The following is a 21,470-nucleotide window of genomic DNA, read 5'->3' as shown; positions in this document are numbered from 1 at the left end:
TCAGTTGTGATTTGATGGTACCTTTGGTAATTTCTTAGAAAACGTTGGATTAACTGTCCCGTTGAAAATTTCAGGGAGTCTCAGTCAAAAAGAAAAGGAAAAAAGAAAAGTCTCAGTCAAAAAGAAAAGTGGTGTATTTGGGGACAGCGAAGGGCACACCTGAAATGGTTCAAGCTGGTGATACTTAGTCTCCCTCATAGCGTCCTGGGGGAGTTGAAGGGAGAGGAGCTTGTGCTCTGCTCCTACTGAACGTGGCCTGGACATTAACAGTTGCACCCCGCGTTCTCCTACTGGTGTGAGTTCTGTATTTTGGAACATTGGAGTCAGCTCTGCTCACTCGCATACACGACCAGGAGTACGTGTTAGACTCCAAGACCGAAACTGTATTAATTTGCATAAAACCGCATATGCTCTGTTCAAGAATTTTCATTGTGCCTGTTACAGAATTGAGTTGATACTTCATAGAGAGCATGTTAGCGTCACTTAAAAGGAGACGTCTCAGAAAGAAGAAGAATTTGTGTGGCTTTGAAATTACTTTTGGGCATGGTCCCTGAAAGAAAGGAACCACTGAAGGCTTTCGTTCTTCCTAGCATTTTGAAACTTTTTCTCCTGATTATATACATTAAAAACATGTAAAGCAGGTTGGGGTTTTGTCTGCTGTGTGTAGCATGCCTGCAAGGGGACCAGAGGTCTGGTGGAACGAGAGCCTTCCTGCTGGGTGGTGACCTTTTTATGATGTTTGGTCTGTCATCTTTGTTTCTCAGTTTCAAATGCCTAGCTCAGAATTACTTAGCACTTGAAGTGGTTTTCATCTTCAAAGGACTTTATGGGCATTATTTAATATACAGGGCACTGTGTAATGAATGAGCTGTTTATCCTTTGAGCAGTGTCAGTATGCCAGGTGCCATACAGCTGGAGAAGACAAAAATAATATTCTGGCCAGTGGGAGTTTGTATTCTAAAGAGGCAGGATGATTAGGCAGATTCTCTCTTCTGGCCTCTTTTTAAAAATGTGCTGGGGAATAATGTAGAAATTAAAATGATAAGAGGTGATCAACTAGCTCAAGTCCACCTAATTGGAATTGCTCTCAAGGTGAAAATGAAATTTGAGATGCTCTTAAAAAGACCTAGTCTATTATCTCTCACTTATCACACATTTTTTGACATACATAGTATTTTTCCTGTTTACAGATGAGGATTTTGCTAAAGCTAGGGCAGAGTCATTTTTAATTCTCTTTATACCACCCCCAAATCCTGTTTTTCTTTACCTGGTGTAGGGATGTGCTTTGCAACCAAGGCTGCGTGTGAGTCACAAATGCAGTTTTCTGAGTTTCACACTGGGTCAGTCCATCCACCCTAGCTGGGCTGGCTGGCCTCAAGGGAAGCTTCTGGACCGCTTGCCCCGTCAGCCTCTCGAAGGCCCATCGCACACCCCACGCTGTGTCTGTGTTCTTGCCCCTGTCTGTGTGTTTGGTGTTCCCTCCTCTTCCTGGTTTTCCTATAACTGACTGAGCTCAAGCATCACTTCCTTTAGGAAACCACCTGTCTGTCTTCTGGCCTCCCTGGCCATCAGTGTTGGCGTAGTATCTTGTGTAGACTGTGTTCTGGTTCTGGGTCTTTGGGTCATAATTGTTTCCTGTGAGTGTGAGCTGCTGGGCCTCTGGCCCTGGGCAGGCTCCGAGGAGAGGCAAAGTAAATGCCTGTTGTGATTTATACCGGTGGTTCCTTAACCCAGCCTGTATCAGAATCACCTAAAAAGTTAAAAAAAATTACAAATCTCCAGCGATTCTCATTTAGTAGTTCTAGAATAGGGCCCTAGAATCCGTATTTTGAAAAAGCCTTACTGGTAACTCAGATGCACAGCTAGGAAGAGGAACCCCTGGTCATGCCGAGGTGCACATATTGGTTATGGGTTATGGGGCCGTGGCCAGTTTTGGGTAAGGTATGATACGTGCGATGTGCAGAATCATTTCACTTACATGCCTGGAGGAAATGGAGAACGTGAATGTGGTCCGTTTATGACGGGACATCCTTCCTGAAGGAGAAGACTCTGGCTCATTGAGGAGCTCGCTGACCAGTCTGGTTTTCTGTTGTGTGAACAGACTGAGTGCACGATTGGCCCCCCAAACTTGCATTTGTAGTCACCGTGTTGCCACAGAGATGTTATGTAGTATTGAAGGAGATCAGAGAAATCACATCGTAAATGATCAGAACAGATGGCTTGTAATTTAACACTCTCCTAGCTCATATTCTTTGTACTGGTACTTGAGAACACTTTAAAATATCAGTTCTTACTTTGTTTTTCACCTTTAAAAATGGCAGAGTTCATGCCATGATTTAAAATGGAGATAATGTATGCCACACACACAGTATACAATGGCGGTGATGTAAAGCGGGGAGAATATTTAAAGTATTTTGGGAGTGGCCTCTTTACCTCTGCTTTTAGAACTCACACATGATTTGCAGCTTCTTTTTTTTTTGGTCCACGTAGAGATTTCATACTCTCCCTTATTATTATTTTTTTTTAATTTTTATTTATTTATTTATTTTTGGCTGTGTTGGGTCTTCTTTTCTGTGCGAGGGCTTTCTCTAGTTGCGGCAAGCGGGGGCCACTCTTAATCGCGGTGCGCGGGCCTCTCCTTATTGCGGCCTCTCTTGTTGCGGAGCACAGGCTCCAGACGCGCAGGCTCAGCAATTGTGGCTCACGGGCCCAGTTGCTCCGCGGCATGTGGGATCTTCCCAGACCACGGCTCGAACCCGTGTCCCCTGCATTGGCAGGCAGATTCTCAACCACTGCGCCACCAGGGAAGCCCTCCCTTATTATTTTGATAGCACTAGTCAGGGCTAATTTTTATCTCTTGGCTCGACAGTAAAAGGAATATTACGAGATCGTGTAGATTCAGGCAACATACTCACTTTCAAGGTGTTTTATATGTGATCAATAATGTAAAGGGTATTTTCCACAAGAGGACCTCTTTGAAACTTTTTCTCTTTTCCTGTTCTACTCTGTGGACTGATGTGCAACTCTTAAAGATTGCATCCCTCATCAAGGACAATTATTCTTTGTCTCTTGCAGGGAACTGCAGCTTGACTGGAGTTCTGGAGTGTGCACATGTGTATGCGTACACACACACACACACATACACACATACATGCTTCTAATTTACATTGTGTAAATGATCAGAGTGGATACGTGTCTAAACCACCTCAAATTAGGAAATGATAATCCTATTGGTGTAACTTAAAAATTCAGTAAAGCTTACTTTGATTTTTAGGTACTTGTTGCACGAGAACATAATTTTTAGATTTTTTTTAAATTCTCACATTCCTAAAGTATTCAGGAGTCTTAACAGGTTATGCCTACATACATTTTCATGAGTCTCCTTTCTCATTTGCTGTATGTTAACAGTGATTGGCAAAAAAAATTAACAAGTAAGTTTTCTAGTCCCCAGACAATTCCTGACTTGCTTATATGTCAATGTGTGTTTTAAACTGAGTGCAGACATTAACAGTACAGGGCACTTCTCTTAGAATCTTTCTCTGCCTGTGTAAGTACGTTTTATGAGCCTGTGCTGCGCGTACCAGTGATGGTTTCTGATGCTACTCAGCGGTGGAACAGGTGGGTCAGTTGTGAACCCAGCTCTGTTGGATGTAGTAATTCCTTCAGGATGAATCATTCAGGTGGCTTAAGTGTATTGACACCTCTGTGTCAGTGCTAGGGGGAAAAAAACTTGTTAATTATATCAAAAAGCATCTGAAAAATAATCAGAGGCCTCAGAGCCGTTACAGGAGTGAGGTGGGAAATGTGGGATTAAGCCCTGATTTCTTTTTTTTTTAATGCCCTAATATTGATTGATTAATTGATTGATAGATTGATTGAGCATGTTTATTGGAGTATAATGGGATTAAGCCCTAATTTCTGTTTTTCTAATGCCCTAAAGTTTATTTATTTAACATCTTTATTGGAGTATAATTGCTTTACAATGGTGTGTTAGTTTCTGCTGTATAACAAAGTGAATCAGCTGTACATAAACATATATCCCCATATCTCCTCCCTCTGGCATATCCCTCCCACCCTCCCTATCCCACCCCTCTAGGTGGTCACAAAACACCAAGCTGATCTCCCTGTGCTATGTGGCTGCGTCCCACTAGCTATCTATTTTACATTTGGTAGTGTACATATGTCCATGCCACTCTCTCACTTCATCCCAGCTTCCCCTTCCCCTTCCCCATGTCCTCAAGTCCATTCTCTATGTCTGCGTCTTTATTCCTGTCCTGCCCCTAGGTTCTTCAGAACCATTTTTTTATTTTTTATTTTTTTAGATTTCATATATATGTGTTAGAATACGGTATTTGTTTTTCTCTTTCTGACTTACTCTCTCTGTATGACAGTCTCTAGGTCCATCCACCTCACTGCAAATAACTCAATTTCGTTTCTTTTCATGGCTGAGTAATATTCCATTGTATATATGTGCCACATCTTCTTTATCAATTCATCTGTCATTGGACACTTAGGTTGCTTCCATGTCCTGGCTCTTGTAAATAGAGCTGCAGTGAACATTGTGGCACATGACTCTTTTTGAATTATGGTTTTCTCAGGGTATATGCCCAGTAGTGAGATTGCTGGGTCATATGGTAGTTCTGTTTTTAGTTTTTTAAGGAACCTCCATACTGTTCTCCATAGTGGCTGTATCAATTTACATTCCCACCAACAGGGCAAGAGGGTTCCCTTTTCTCCATACCCTCTCCAGCATTTATTGTTTGTAGATTTTTGATGATGGCCATTCTGACTGGTGTGAGGTGATACCTCATTGTAGTTTTGATTTTCATTTCTCTGATGATTAGTGATGTTGAGCATCCTTTCATCTGTTTGTTGGCAATCTGTATATCTTCTTTGGAGAAATGTCTATTTAGGTCTATTTGATTTTTGGATTGGGTTGTTTGTTGTTTTGATGTTGAGCTGCATGAGCTGCCTGTATATTTTAGAGATTAATCCTTTGTCAGTTGCTTCATTTGCAAATATTTTCTCCCATTCTGAGGGCTGTCATTTCATTTTGTTTATGGTTTTCTTTGCTGTCCAAAAGATTTTAAGTTTCATTAGGTCCCATTTTTTAATTTTTGTTTTTATTCCCGTTTCTCTAGGAGGTGGGTCAAAAAGGATCTTACTGTGATGTATGTCATAGAGTGTTCTGCCTATGTTTTGCTCTAAGGGTTTTATAGTGTCTGGCCTTACATTTAGGTCTTTAATCTATTTTGAGTTTATTTTTGTGTATGGTGTTAGGGAGTGTTCTAATTTCATTCTGTTACATATAGCTGTCCAGTTTTCCCAGCACCACTTATTGAAGAGGCTGTCTTTTCTCCATTGTATGTTCTTGTCTCCTTTATCAAAGATAATGTGACCATATGTGTGTGGGTTTATCTCTGGGCTTTCTATCCTGTTCCATTGATCTATATTTCTCTTTTTGTGCCAGTACCATACTGTCTTGATTACTGTAGTTTTGTAGTAGAGTCTGAAGTTGGGAGCCTGATTCCTCCAGCTCCATTTTTCTTTCTCAAGATTGCTTTGGCTATTCGGGGTCTTTTGTGTTTCCATACAAACTGTGAAATTTTTTGTTCTAGTTTTGTGAAAAATGCCATTGGTAATTTGATAAGGATTGTATTGAATCTGTAGATTGCTTTGGGTAGTATAGTCAGTTTCACAATGTTGATTCTTCCAATCCAAGAACACGGTATATCTCTCCATCTGTTTGTATCATCTTTAATTTCTTTCATCAGTGTCTTATAATTTTCTGCATACAGGTCGTTTTTCTCCTTAGGTAGGTTTATTCCTAGGTATTTTTTTCTTTTTGTTGCAGTGGTAAATGGGAGTGTTTCCTTAATTTCTCTTTCTGATTTTTCATCATTAGTGTATAGGAATGCAGAGATTTCTGTGCATTAATTTTATATCCTGCTACTTTACCAAATTCATTGATTACTTCTAGTAGTTTTCTGGTAGCATCTTTAGGGTTGTCTATGTATAGTATCAAGTCATCTGCAAAGAGTGACAACTTTACTTCTTTTCCGATTTGGATTCCTTTTATTTCTTTTTCTTCTCTGATTACTGTGGCTAAAATTTCCAAAACTATGTTGAATAATAGTGGTGAGAGTGGACAACCTTCTCTTGTTCTTGATCTTAGAGGAAATGGTTTCAGTTTTTCACCATTGAGAATGATGTTGGCTGTTGGTTTGTCATATGTGGCCTTTATTGTGTTGAGGTAAGTTCCCTCTATGCCTACTTTCTGGAGGGTTTTTATCATAAATGGGTGTTGAATTTTGTCGAAAGCTTTCTCTGCATCTACTGAGATGATCATACAGTTTTTATCCTTCAGTTTGTTAATATGGTGTATCTCATTGATTGATTTGTGTATATTGAAGAATCCTTGCATTGCTGGGAAAAACCCCACTTGATCATGGTGTATGATCCTTTTAATGTGCTGTTCGATTTTGTTTGCTAGTATTTTGTTGAGGACTTTTGCATCTGTGTTCATCAGTGATATTGGCCTGTAGTTTTCATTCTTTGTGATATCTTTGGTTTTGGTATCAGGGTGATGGTGGCCTTGTAGAATGAGTTTGGGAGTGTTCCTCCCTCTGCTGTATTTTGGAAGAGTTTGAGAAGGATAGGTGTTAGCTCTTCTCTAAATGTTTGGTAGAATTCGCCTGTGAAGCCATCTGGTCCTGGGCTTTTGTTTGTTGGAGGATTTTTAATCACAGTCTCAATTTCAGTGCTTGTGATTGGTCTGTTTATACTTTCTATTTCTTTCTGGTTCAGTGTCGGAAGGCTGTGCTTTTCTAAGAATTTGTCCATTTCTTCCATGTTGTCCATTTTATTGGCATATAGTTGCTTGTCGTAATCTCTCATGATCCTTTGTATTTTTGCAGTGTCAGTTGTTACTTCTCCTTTTTCATTTGTAATTCTATTGATTTGAGTCTTCTCCCTTTTTCTCTTGATGAGTCTGGCTAATGGTTTATCAATTTTATCTTCTCAATGAACCAGCTTTTAGTTTTGTTGATCTTTGCTATTGTTTCCTTCATTTCTTTTTCATTTATTTCTGATCTGATCTTTATGGTTCCTTTCCTTCTGCTAACTTTGGGGTTTTTTTTGTTCTTCTTTCTCTAATTGCTTTAGGTGTAAGGTTAGGTTGTTTATTTGAGATGTTTCTTGTTCCTTGAGGTAGGATTGTATTGCTATAAACTTCCCTCTTAGAACTGCTTTTGCTGCATCCCATAGGTTTTGGGTCGTCGTGTTTTCATTGTCATTTGTCTCTAGGTAGTTTTTGATTTCCTCTTTGATTTCTTCGGTGATCTCTTGGTTATTTAGTAGTGTATTGTTTAGCCTCCATGTGTTTGTTTTCTTCACAGATTTTTTTTCCTGTAATTGATACTTAGTCTCAAGCATTGTGGTCGGAAAAGATACTTGATACGATTTCAGTTTTCTTAAATTTACCAAGGTTTGATTTGTGACCCAAGATATGATCTATCCTGGAGAATGTTCCATGAGCACTTGAGAAGAAAGTGTATTCTGTTGTTTTTGGATGGAATGTCCTATAAATATTAATTAAGTTCATCCTGTTTAATGTGTCATTTAAAGCTTGTGTTTCCTTATTTATTTTCATTTTGGATGATCTGTTCTTTGGTGAAAGTGGGGTGTTAAAAGTCCCTTACTATGATTGTGTTACTGTCGATTTCCCCTTTTATAGCTGTTAGCACTTGCCTTATGTATTGAGGTGCTCCTATGTTGGGTGCATAAATATTTACAATTGTTATAACTTCTTTTTGGATTGATCCCTTGATCATTATGTAGTGTCCTTCTTTGTCTCTTGTAGTAGTCTTTATTTTAAAGTCTATTTTGTCTGATATGAGAATTGCTACTCCAGGTTCTTTTTAATTTCCATTTGCATGGAATATCTTTTTCCAGCCCCTCACTTTCAGTCTGTATGTGTCCCTAGGTCTGAAGTGGTTCTCTTGTAGACAGCATATATACTCTGGGTCTTGTTTTTGTATGCATTCCGCCAGCCTGTGTCTTTTGGTTGGGGCCTTTAATCCATTAACATTTAAGGTAGTTATTGGTATGTGTGTTCCTGTTACCATTTTCTTAGTTGTTTTGGGTTTATTATTGTAGGTGTTTTCCTTCTCTTGTTTCCTGCCTATAGAAATTCATTTAGCATTTGTTGTAAAGCTGGTTTGGTGGTGCGTATTTCTCTTAGCTTTTGCTTGTCTGTAAAGGGTTTAATTTCTCTGTTGAATCTGAATGAGATCCTTGCTGAGTAATCTTGGTTGTAGGTTTTTCTCTTTCATCACTTTAAATATGTCCTGCCACTCTCTTCTGGTTTGTAGAGTTTCTGCTGAAAGATCAGCTGTTAAGTTTATGGGGATTCCCTTGTATGTTATTTGTTGCTTTTTCCTTGCTGCTTTTAATATTTTTTCTTTACATTTAATTTTTGATAGTTTGATTAATAGGTGTCTTGGCATGTTTCTCCTTGGATTTATCCTGTATGGGACTCTCTGCGCTTCTTGGACTTGATTGAGTATTTCCTTTCCCATATTAGGGAAGTTTTCAATTATAATCTCTTCAAATATTTTTTCAGTCCTTTTCTTTTTCTCCTCTTCTTCTGAGACCCCTATAATTCGAATGTTGGTGAGTTTAATGTTGTCCCAGAGGTCTCTGAGACTGTCCTCAATTCTTTTCATTCTTTTTTTTTTTATTCTGCCCTGCAATAGTAATTTCCGCTATTTTATCTTCCAGGTCACTTATCTGTTCCTCTGCCTCAGTTATTCTGTTATTGATTCTTTCTAGAGAATTTTTAATTTCATTTATTGTGTTGTACATCATTGTTTGTTTGCTCTTTAGTTCTCCTAGGTCCTTGTTAAACGCTTCTTGTATTTTGTCCATTCTATTTCCAAGATTTTGCATCATCTTTACTATCATTACTCTAAATTTCTTCTCAGGTAGACTGCCTACTTCCTCTTCATTTGTTTGGTCTGGTGGGTTTTTAACCTTGCTCCTTCATCTGCTGTGTAATTCTCTGTCTTCTCATTTTGCTTAACTTACTGTGTTTGGGGTCTCCTTTTCACAGGCTGCAGGTTCATAGTTCCCGTTGTTTTTGGTGTCTGCCCCCAGTGGGTAGGGTTGGTTCAGTGGGTTGTGTAGGCTTCTTGGTGGACCGGACTGGTGCCTGTGTTCTGGTGGATGAGGCTGGATCTTGTCCTTCTGGTGGGAGGACTGTGTCCCGTGGTGTGTTTTGGGGTGTCTGTGACGTTGTTATGATTTTAGGCAGCCTCTCTGCTAATGGGTGGGGTTGTGTTCTTGTCTTCCTAGTTGTTTGGCATAGGGTGTCCAGCACTGTTGCTTGCTGGTCATTGAGTGGAGCTGGGTCTTTGCGTTGAGGTGGAGATCTGTGAGAAAGCTTTTGCCGTTTGATGTTATGTGGGTCTGGGAGGTGTCTGGTGGACCAGTGTCCTGAACTCGGCTCTCCCACCTCACAGGCTCAGGCCTGACGCCTGGCCGGAGCACCAAGACCCTGTGAGCCATACGGCTCAGAATAAAAGGGAGAAAAAAAAAGAAAGAAGGAAAAGTAAAATAAAATAAAATAGGATAAAATAAAATAAAATAGTTGTTAAAATAAAAAATAAAAAATATATTGTTAAAAGTAAAAAAAAATTAAAAAAAGAAAGAAAGAAGAGAGCAACCAAACCAAAAAACAAATCCACCAATGAAAACAAGTGCTAAAAACTATACTAAAAAAACAAAACAAAAGAAAAACGGACAGACAGAACCCTAGGAGAAATGGTAAAAGCAAAGCTATACAGACAGAATCACACAAAGAAGCATGCACATGCACACTCCAAAAGGAGAAAAAGGAAAAATATATATGTATAAAAAAAAAAAAGGAAGAGAGCAACCAAATCAATAAACAGATCTACCAATGATAATCTCTAAATACTAAAATAAGATAAAGATAAAGCTAGAAACAAAGTAAACCCCACGTCTACAGTTGCTCCCAAAGTCGACCGCCTCATTTTGGGATGATTCTTTGTCTATTCAGGTATTCCACAGATGCAGGTGCATCAAGTTGATTGTGGAGATTTAGTCCACTGCTCCTGAGGCTGCTGGGAGAGATTTCCCTTTCTCTTCTTTGTTCACACAGCTCCCGGGGTTCAGCTTTGGATTTGGACCCGCCTCTGCGTGTAGGTCACCTGAGGGTGTCTGTTCTTCGCTCAGACAGGACGGGGTTAAAGGAGCAGCTGCTTCCGGGGCTCTGGCTCACTCAGGCCGGGGGGAGGGAGCGGTACGGATGTGGGGCGAGCCTGCGGCGGCAGAGGCCGGCGTGACGTTGCACCAGCCCGAGGTGCGCCGTGCGTTCTCCCGGGAAAGTTGTCCCCGGATCACGGGACCCTGGCAGTGGCGGGCTGCACAGGCTCCCGGGAGGGGCGGTGTGGAGAGTGACCTGTGCTTGCACACAGGCTTCTTGGTGGCGGTAGCAGCAGCCTTAGGGTCTCAGGCCCGTCTCTGGTGTCTGTGCTGATAGCCGCAGCTCGTGCCCGTCTCTGGAGCTCGTTTAGGCGGCGCTCTGAATCCCCTCTCCTCGCGCACCCCGAAACAGTGGTCTCTTGCCTCTTCGGCAGCTCCAGACTTTTTTCCAGACTCCCTCCCAGCTAGCTGTGGCGCAGTAGCCCCTTCAGGCTGTGTTCACGCAGCCAACCCCAGTCCTCTCCCTGGGATCCGACCGAAGCCCGAGCCTCAGTTCCCAGCCCCGCCCGCCCCGGCAGGTGAGCAGACAAGCCTCTCGGGCTGGTGAGTGCTGCTTGGCGCCGAGCCTCCGTGCGGGAATCTCCCCGCTTTGCCCTCCGCACCCCTGTGGCTGCGCTCTCCTCCGTGGCCCCGAAGCTTCCCGCCTCCGCCACCCGCAGTCTAAGCCCACGAAGGGGCTTCCTAGTGTGTGGAAACCTTTCCTCCTTCACAGCTCCCTCCCACTGGTGCAGGTCCCGTCCCTATTCTTTTGTCTCTGTGTTTTCTGTTTTCTTTTGCCCTACCCAGGTACGTGGGGAGTTTCTTGCCTTTTGGGAAGTCTGAGGTCTTCTGCCAGCGTTCACTGGGTGTTCTGTAGGGGTTGTTCCACATGTAGATGTATATTTGATGTATTTGTGGGGAGGAAGGTGATCTCCACGTCTTGACTCCTCCACCATCTTGAAGCTATCTCTGCTCTAGCTTTAATTTCTTACTAGGCATGGCACACCACTCAGCAAGGTTGGCTCAACCTCCTGGGAACCGTCCTCTGCCAGTCTATTGGCACTGGCTTGAATGAATTGGGGTGAAGTTGCCCAATTATTGAAATGGATGGCTTGAGGGCAGGTTATTTGGCTCATAAACCCACCTGTTACGGTAATGAGGAATAACGAATGGTAGAATCTGCCCAGGATCCGATTTACATCAAGGGCAGAAAGGTTCCTGCTGCCTAAGCCCAGGATCTTGTTTTCCTGAGATTGCTTCAGGAAGATTTGGACAGTGACCTCCCAGCCAGTGGGATTTGGAGAGTCACTGGGTAGCTTTCCATGCACTTATTCCTCTTTCGTAGGGAAGGCTAATCTTTTCCCTTTGATCAGAGTTGGAATGAATCCTGTTTTGTTCCTCTCAGCAAACCCACTGGCGTTGATGTGCTTGTCTTTTTCCTCTTATAAGCCTCTAAACTCATTCCTTTGTTTGTTGGTTGTATCTGGAGGAAGAGTTTCCTCATTGCAGTGTCTGCATGTTTAGCTCAAATTCAGCCATTTACACATAGTGTCCTGAAGTGTCACTGTCATTTTGCCTCTTGAGTTGCTTGTTAGGAACACGAAGGGCACGTGTGGCCCCCAGAACCACGGGCAGCAGGACAGGCTGGCCCTTTCCAGGTGGCCGCTGGGTGTGCAGTGGCCGTGGAGCTCGCCGCCTCTCAGTGAAGGAAGGATGCTCTCAAGGAAAATGAATGAATGCAAGCAGCCCTTAGCCCTGTCACTCCTACCCTTAAACTTCCCAGTAGCTGTATGTTAGTTTGTTCTTACTGGTGACCGTCTGTCTTTCTTTCCGAGGCTCTGTGTCTCTGTGTGTCCTTCAGAGGGACTTTCCTCTCTGTAGGGGAGTGACTCACCCAGAGGTCATTCTCACAGCCTTAGCCCTCCCCCAAGCAGAGCCCCATCTGCTCAGAAGTCAGCTTTTCAAAAAGGCCCCTGAACCCTATAAATAGCTGTCACCAGTGCCCTCATTCAGAGCTGTGTGAACTCCCACCCATGTAGCATTCTGAACCCTGGGTTCATCCATCCATTCTGGGTTTTATAGCTTCCAGAGGAGGTCAGGTCAGCTAGAATGGGGTGGATGGTGGCCACCAGGGGCACATGCCCTGATTCCAGACCTACTGAAATAACGAATGCTTTTCTTCACTAAATGGACTCTTTTATCTTTCTTTTCTAATCCCTTTTTTTTCCTCACTTCTTCCTTTTTCCTGCATTCCTCTTTTGTCTCTCCTCTGACTGCTTAAGAATGGCCGTGCCCTCCGGGCCATTGCTGGACTTGGCTGGAGGCAGTCGGAGACTTTGATTGCTGGGGCAGGAGTTTAGGGGATGCTCCCTGTGGAGAGTCTAGATGGCACACTGGCACTAAGTACAGTCTTAAGTGGGGAGGGGAGCGCTGCCCACAGAGCCCCCCGCCCTGTCCCCAGGCCCCTCACGTCCACGTCACCTTCTGTGTGTCCCCTCCTGTCTCCTCTGTGCCTCTTCGCTTGGCGGGGCCCCTGACTCTGAACCTCTTTCTACTTGACGCCTCTTTAACCACAGTTTTATGTAATGTAAAATTTGCATTTTATGATGATTTTTGCCAGACTTGGTTTAGCAGATAAGCCCAACAGTTCTTATTTTGGGGTACTTTGATTCCTTCCCCTAAACGATGGTGTTATTATTCATCGTAATTCCGTTGGACTTGGTCACCCCAGCACCATGTAATTTCTTCCTGATGTTTTATTTTCTAAGCCGGCATTCACATCGAGGCGGAACCTCACTCGTGTTTGTATCCCCAGTACCCAGCACACAGTCGGCGCTTACTACATGTCTGCTGGAGGAATGAGCAAGTGCACGCACATCCCCACGTCTGAGGGCAGGAGGCAGATGTGGGCTGGAGGCCCAGACATGTTTATGGATTAACGACATCCCCCGAAGAAGATTGTGAGAGGAAGAGAGCCAGCTGGTCTTGAAGCCGGGGCGTGCGTGCGCGAGTGGACACGGGCTAGGCGGCAGCGGAGAAGGGCGGGGGTAGTAGAAGCACCTTTCCTTGTGCGGCTGTGTGCACGTTGCTGCTACTCATCTGCTTACTGTCGTCACTGTTGAGAGTTAGCTGCTTCTCCAGACCCACGCCTCTCGCACTTGGACGTGCCTCCTGGGCACTCACCATCTCTACCTAGACTGGCCAAGCTCACCCTAATCCGTGTTTGCTGGCTGATTGATTACTAGGTTTGATCAGCTGCAGAGGAGAGTGAAGAAGCATCTTTCCTCAAGGCTTCCTTTCAGATTTAAGATCTAGTTGCCTCTGAATGTTTTCATTTCAATGAGTGGATTTCCCAGTGAGTAGACTGGAAAGGTCGTGTTGGGGAGTGATAGTGCTGGTAAGGTTTTCTAAGCTCTTGGGAATGTTTTCATAGGAGAGCTTTCCGTAAGCTGGTTAAGAATGTTTTAGGTCCTTCTCGGTCTTCCCTTTTGCATACTTTGCTACCGTTTCTAGAACTTCCCTTCCCATCCCTTTTAAGGCTTTAGTTACATGAATCTGAAAACAGGCCACAGGGCCTTTTAAAATTATATACATCAATATGAGGCCAACCCAGTTTTTCATAAATAGGTCAAGATGTTTCTACAAAGTAGGGTTTCAAAAACACTCTATCCTTTAAAGAAAGAGATATTTTAAGGAAAGACGACCAACGTTCAAAGCTCAGCTGTTGGCAGGGCCTGAGAATCCTGGCCACGAGAAGATGCTGATTTCTGGGGCCTGCCTTGGATGGACTGCCAGGTGCCACAGGCACTAATTACTAAGGGAGAGCCTGCTGTGGGCCAGATGTGGCGTGAGGCCCAGGCCGGGTGTGAAAGGGGAAGGCCAGCTGCAGACCTGCAGGGAGCTCTGGGTCCCGGAGAAGCAGCTTGGTTCTGAACAGGGGCCGTGGGGGAGCCGGCAGCCGCATTCCACCCCAGGAGGGTAGCAGAGACAGGGTTTTTTCAGTCCAACAAGTATTCTTGCTTTACTTAACTACAGAACGTTCATGTCTTTCTCATGGAGAGAGCGACTTAAATCTCTCCCCAAAGTTCTTTTTATGGATAGTTGTGCTTTCTATATCTATATCAGAATCAGCCAATAATAGTGTGATATTGGGAAGGCCTCCAAACTGTAGCAAGTCAGGGAGGGGAGGAAACTATGGTGGGATGTGCAAGGTGGTTCTTCACATTTATCTGAGAATAGATTCCCTTGAAGAATGGTAATAATTTCTGACATGATCCTTGGAAAAGTTTCTAGGACTCTGTCTTATGTTTGTAAAATTGAAAAGAAGTCTGAATAGCTGTGAAAACTGGCTGTGTTCACAGGTGTAAACATGCACAGCGTCACACTCAAGAATATTATCCTGAAGTCAGTGAAATGCTTTGTCACCCATTTCACGGGCCTTACCATCCATGAAGAGTGTATGTGCCATGTGTTCAATTCCCCACCAAATTTTCTGTGCTGTTAACATAGCCTCATGCAAGAGATGCACTTTAAGTTTACCCTAAGTTCCCCCAAATAGGGAGGTCCCACATAGGTGAACTAAGTAGAGAGTCTCCACAAATATGTTATTCATCACATTTTTTAAATAGGAGATTCTCCAGTGGATCTGAATATTTGGCAACAGAATATGACGTATACAGCCTGGTATAAATCTCTTCATTTTTCCCTTGTACTTGATTTTCAAGAAGGTTGATTTCTAATTTACTGTTTCCCTGTAGTGGATATAACTTCCTTTTGTGTTGTTTTGGGTCCTGCTTTCTAGCACTGGAAAGTGCTTGTGTGTGCATATCTGCCCCTGCTCCGGATTCAGCATGCTGCCCTTTGAGCTGGCCTTCAGTTTGTTGCATTTACTTGTCCTCTTTGACATAGTGGATGCCAGGGCTTATGAGTTCATGCTACTGTTTGCAGTAGAAGTGGTTAAATTCCTATATGTCCATATTTTTCATTTTAATTACTGGCCCTGTGTTGAAAATTTATTGTTGGAAGTGCCACCAAGAAACCCAGGTCTGCCTGGCATTCCTCTTCTGGGGCAGGCCATGGCCTTTGCCCCCAAGGTGGGACAAGAGAGCCTCAGAGCAGGGAGGCTTTTGCCAGTTTCCTACCCAGATCTGAGAGCCAACGCTCGGGGTCACTAGGTGACCTCTGCAGCCATTGTCCTTGGGGCTACTACTTAGAGGGTTTGGGTTTTGACTCCTACAGTTTGATTTTTACTTTTTAATTAGGTTATTTGAGGTGAATGCATGGATTAAGTTTCTTGTTCTTTGTGTAGGACAGAATTAAAGGGAAATTTAGGACACCCTGGTCTGCTTTTGTTCATCACTTCTGTTATAGTCTTAATGGATATTAAGACTGCCTCATTCCATTCTTCTTTTATAGATGGGAAGGTCCCCATTTTTATTTTTATGTCATATTCTCCCATACACAGCTTTATTTGACAGTGTAAGTTGTATTTTTAAGAAAATATTCCCACATTGCCATGTCTTTTACTTTTCTAGGATGATGTCATTTCTGATGGTCACTAATCGGTATGTCTGAATATCTCTCCTTTGATTCCAGGTATTATTTATAGTGATTTTGAAAAGAGAGATTTTGTTTCAAAGGTGTAAAATTTGGGTTACTGCTCTAACTTTACCACTGAGTCCCAGGAAATAGCTTGCCCTGTTTCATAAATTCTTTATAAGTTGGCTTCTCTTATGGGTGATAATCAAGTCTGTGATGTTCTTTGCTTTATTCAGCTGGAGTGCTCGAGTTATTACCGTAAAGTGCACATCAGTGAGATGCACTGGGACTTGGCGTTTATTCTGTGCAGTGGTGGTAGTAAAATTGTCTTCTACACTTAATTATGATTCCTCATACTGGATTCATAGTGAGTTTTTAAAAAAAGGGTCACCCACTAGTATATTGAAGTCTACTGTTGGGAAACTAAAAGTGGTAAGTACTTAATGGTATTTTAGGATTAGCTTGAAAATATCTGTAAGTTGATAGTATTGATACTTGGATCATACGATTGTGTTGTCACCAGCTGTGGAGTGATTTGGTAATTAGACAAAGCACTTTAGAAAGGGCTTATTATTAAGAGCAAGTGGTAGCCAGTTTTTATAGGTGAAAGAGAACGTGGTTGAGAAGAGCAGCGTTCCAGGTGATTAAATGGAAAGCAGATGAAGCTGGGGAGAGGGAGAGGCGGACGAGGTAGGAGGGTGGGAAATCAGGCCATGTGTTAGGGATTTAAGGAAATGCTTTACAGAACTCATTTATATTCTTGGGGTGTGTTTTCCGTAGTTCCCTCAAACCAGAGGTTCCTGTTGTGACATGTTTTGGATTTTTTTTAAAGTTTCATTAGATATATAAAAGTTCTTTGTGATATAGCTTTATGATGTAGATAATATTTAGCTTTTTCTTTTTTAATTAAACACATTCCATGGAGAGAGTGTAGTAATTTGTATATCTTGGGGTTAGAAAGCTTTGGCTTTATTTAAAAATTTGATATATCAGTACATACTTTTGGTAATCTTTAGCTAGTCACTGAACCCTTCGCCATTCAGTTTTACCATTATTTAAAACAATCTTTAATGCTCACTTATTCATTCATGCATCACACATTTATTGAGTACCTACTATGTGCTCAGCAGTCAGTAAAAGTAAAACCTTTCTTGGAATCTATTTGAAGTTCTTGGGAGATAATATTATATATGTAGAAATGTGTTTTATCACTTTTCAACCATTTGCATTAAAAATATTAAAATTTAAACACTTGTTTTAACTTGATATATAATTTCAGCATTAGCAATTTATAATAATGAGAAATTAGTTGGAATGTGACCCCTTTTCAGCATTCTAATTATTAAATTGTACCTAGCCTTGCCCTAAAGTCAAATACCATGAAGATATGTGGGGGAAGGATTGGAAATCATCCCAGTCCTGGGGCAGTAAAGATACAAAGAATGTCCAGAAGACCCAACCAAGCCTGATTTACCCCAGAAAATAAGTTAAGTCTGACATCTGGTTTGTACTTCAGTTTGTACGACCACAGAGAAAGAACTGATTTATGTTCAGGAAAAACTGTACACACAGCAGATTATTTATACCCTTTTAAAAGAAATAAAATATTTTATAATAGCTTGCCAAAAATATAGTGCCCATTATAAGAAAAGCCCGTTGCTAAGTCTCTCATTGGTCGCTGTAAGTAATGATACTTTTGACTAAAACTACAGGAATGCCAATCCAAATTTTTCAGCATTTTGAAGGACTCTAAAATTGCACCATTTAAGGTAATGCCGGCTAGCTAAACTTTGTAACATTTGGTTGTAGACCATAAGCTGAAGAGCCCGAGGTCAGAATTAGGCAATCTAAATTATTTGGAATAATGGAGGACAAAGGCAGGGCTTAGCCAGTAGCTGTTCCTCTGTCTGTCCTGTCTGTTTCATGACTGCTGAGTGCAGATACGGAGAGGTTGCTGCAGAATCATTGTTTAGTAGACCAGAAGTGTATCTGAAACCTGACAAGGTTTAAGGACTAGTTCGTTGCTGTTCCTGGGTGTTTCTCAGTCTGAAACAGTCTTCCCTGGTGATAAGATTAGAAAAGAAGAAAGAAATTAGCCTGTTGCTGATTAGTAGCAAAAATGCTGGCATCAAAGCGCAGAGGGTTTGTGTTATTTTTGTTTTGTTTTGCACATATAAATGATAAGTGTCTGTCTCTGTGACTCTTGCCCTCCTGTCGTGGTCAGTGTAAGTCTAGAGCCTTGCTTGTCCTCTGAAAATACAGCATGATGGTACAAAACCCCAGCCGTGAACACCAACGGCTACAAGTAAGGCTACTGCAGAAAAGTGAAACAAAGGAGCATGTCTGCTGACACTTCAGCATCACCAAGGTGTAGATTCTTCATGTCCTTTGGGGAAAGATCCACTTTACAATGCTGCTGGTTTATGGGAAAACTAGCTCTAGTCGCCATCAGTCCATACTGGTTTAATACTTAGTGACTGTGGTTTTTAGTAGTTTGCACTTGAGGAGTTGCATCACAGTTTGGCATATATTGTACTTTAAGGGCCTGACTTAGTTAAGGCTCTTTTGGCTGCTGGGGCAACAAAGAGAATTTATCCTAAGTGTGTGGGACCCTTAGTCAGCCCGGGGGAGGGAGATGACGTGGCCTGCCCCGCGGGGGGAGCTGCTGGGAGTGTGAGCTGGCACTCTGAAATAGCTGCTCTAAGTCTGTCTCTGTTTCCTGTTTCTCCCTCGGGTCTTCCTTATGTCTGTCTGTCTGTCTACCCAGCCAACTTTACCTCACTTTCATAGCTTAAGAAGGGATTGACTAGCAACTCTTGAGAAGTTGGTCGGCTACGGTCAGGGGTACACACGGCACACACAGGGCTGCCACCTGAACCTTTGCCTGAGAAAGATTCTGCTTGGAGTTTATGTTTTCCTGGTTAAGAACCTGTTCTTCAGTGACCTTCTTAAGACATTCCCTCCAAAGGTAGAGCTCAAAAAGGCCAAGTAAGTAACACTGTGTCTAGCATAAGAGATTTTGGTCTGGGGTGAAGTCCCATGAACTTGGATGGGAAAGAAATTAATTACATCTTTATTTTTCACAGCTCTCCAACTAAATACGATATTTCTTTCAATTGTGAATGTAATGCAGTAGTTCTGGCAGCACCTGTGACTTGTCACCAGTGGACATCACAGATATTTTCAAATTCCATTACGTGTGGTTACTGCAGATCTCTCAAAATTTCACTAATGCTCTGCACTGCTTCAAAATGACAATGGTTACTGGACTGATTGCTAGATCTTGTTATTTCATGTGTGGTAAAGAAGCACATAATACTTTAAAATCTTTAGATAACTTAAAAAAAAATGATTGGTTTTCTGTGTAATTTTCTGTATTTTATTTTATGTATTGGAAAACAGTATTCCGAGAAGAGGTCCATTAAGTTTCTCCAGGCTGCCACTAGTTAGAACTAAACTACTTCGGAAAAAATCACGATCTGGAATTGGACCACAGTTTTCTTTTTAAGGCTGTCAGGTTTCAAATGTTTTCTACAAGGAGTTTTCCAATTTCCTTCCAATTTTCTCCACTCTACTTAGAACTCCCTTTCCACAATTTTTACTTTTTTTTTTTTTTAATCTTTTAAGGTTTAGGAATGGAGTCCGATTCTTGTTTTTCCTTTGCATAAATTGTATATTCTTTGGAGCTGAAGATTCTAGATTGTTACAGTATTAAAATTTAGAGATATATCGGCATAAAACTAGATCTTGGTGTGTAACCTCAAGATGTGGAAGCAAGATGTGTTTTACAGACCTACGTTTCTCAAGATTAGATATGATGAGGCTCAGTTCGCTTAAGTCTGCCTGGGCCTTTTAAGTAGAACTCATTTTATCACACTGACAATTACACAGATATTTGGGGAACTCCCCCGTGTGATAGTGTAGCCTCTCTCTTGTGTAGTCCACTTAGTATGAGCTCAGCACAATTTATGAGAGTCCTGAAAATATATAGGCTACGTAGACTCCTGTGTGCTGGGTTGCGGGAGACAAAGCTTCTGAAAGAAAAGTTCACAAAGTACCGTGTGACAGTAAAAGTGTATCTTTGCATCAGAAATACTGATATGTGATGATATTTTGGAGGCGAATGCATTTTGGGATAATGAATATCTAGCATAGTTCTTATTTAAAAATATGTTTTACTCCACTTCTTTATAAAACAGGCCTTATAAATTCCTATTTATGCTTTCAAAGATGATTTTAAAAATTTACATTGAACCTTTCAAAAGTAACATTTTTACTTAATGTCAAATAAACGGAGATGGCTAAAACATTTAGTTCTTCCTTAAATCATAGTCACTTGAGAACTGGGTGTTAAGTCTCATCTTTACGGCTATTGAACATTTTATGCACATATTTACAGAGTTGATACTGGATATATGCGTTTCATAAATGCAGCGGTCTTCTGAAACACTTGACCATTAAATTTAGTTTTCACAAGAGTATTTTTAGATTAGCATGAACAGCCCATTTCCGATACTTTGTTTCTGTGTCCCACTTTCTCTGCAGTAGATTCCTCTCATGGACTCTGCCCTGAGGTTTGAGAAAGACGCTCACAGTTTGACAGTAGTAAGCATACAAGTACGTCCCAGGGGACAGAGGATTTATTCTAGAATCCATTTAAGTGTTGACAACAAATTAATATTCATGTATTTAAAACTTTCATAAGTAAATTGTCACATTTACAGTTTGTTTTCAGTGGCTTATATTTCACAAGTTTAAAGGTTTCAGAGTTTAAAGATCCCATTTTTTTTCGTATAATAACTGGAATATGAATATTACAAAATTTTTTTATTATGGAAAATTTCAAACACAGAGATCTTTTTACTGCCATGCATTTCTGGCACTTGTGTGAATTTCATGTTGTCTTGTTATCTGGCTGCCCTGAAACTTGGGGCACTAGCATTGTACCTTCCTTGACAGAGCTCCTATTCCAGGACCTAGAGATTTAGAGGGATTCTGACATTTTAAAGCATGCTGCCTCTGGTTTACTAGCAAATAGGGAATTATACAGAATAAAAATAGAAAAGATAGCTGACAGAGGGAGAAGGAGAAAAAGAAACAGAGAGAAAGAGGGTAAATACTGCTGGGCTAAGTGGCTTCCCTCTCTGGGCTGGGACCCAGGACCCCTGGGGGAGGAAGAATTGCTCCTGTCTCTGCCGAGAGCTCTTCTTCTGCCTGTCACTGAGTCAGGCACCTAGGGGTTCTTGGCTGAGTATTTCGGCTGCATGAAGGAGGCTTCTTTGCATCTGCCTGTAAATATAAGACTTTCTCTGGAATTTCCACAGGCCCATGGTTGCAAATTAAACAGAAAAAATCAACCCTGGCTGTATACCGTGGCTTGGCTTTGTTTCTAACTCACTGCAAGGATTTTATCAATGTTGTCTACTATTTTATGTTTACTTACATTTATATCATAGGATACGTTAATTTTGTTTATTGTGTATGTGCCTTGTTTTGTTTTTATTTTTTACAAATACGCCTACCCAATGATTTTCCTAGTTCGTGAGGTAATTCTTCATTTTCTCACTTCTTCTCACCATTTTTCTCTAAAGCTACCTCTTTTAGGGCAGAGATTTTGTTTGGCCCTTATTGCTCTGTATTTGCCAAGCAGGAGCAGCCAAGTTGTA

General features: G+C 41.7%; 1 protein-coding gene across 6 annotated transcripts in view; it reads left to right on the top strand.

Moving 5' to 3' along the window:
* TRIO (trio Rho guanine nucleotide exchange factor) overlaps positions 1–21,470 on the top strand; it is a 373,890-nt gene that overhangs the window by 14,429 nt on the left and 337,991 nt on the right. The window contains exon 1 of one of the 6 annotated variants that reach the window (XM_082458355.1): positions 18,509–18,792. The exons of the other annotated variants lie outside the window; for them this stretch is intronic. The gene's annotated coding sequence lies outside the window, so the exon portion shown is untranslated. Of the gene's footprint in view, positions 1–18,508; positions 18,793–21,470 lie in introns of those variants that run through there. 6 annotated transcript variants of the gene reach the window in all.

This window comes from Balaenoptera physalus (assembly GCF_965194825.1).
Source record: "Balaenoptera physalus genome assembly, chromosome: 3".
Taxonomy (NCBI): domain Eukaryota; kingdom Metazoa; phylum Chordata; class Mammalia; order Artiodactyla; family Balaenopteridae; genus Balaenoptera; species Balaenoptera physalus.
This window is presented reverse-complemented; position numbering and strand designations above follow the sequence as displayed.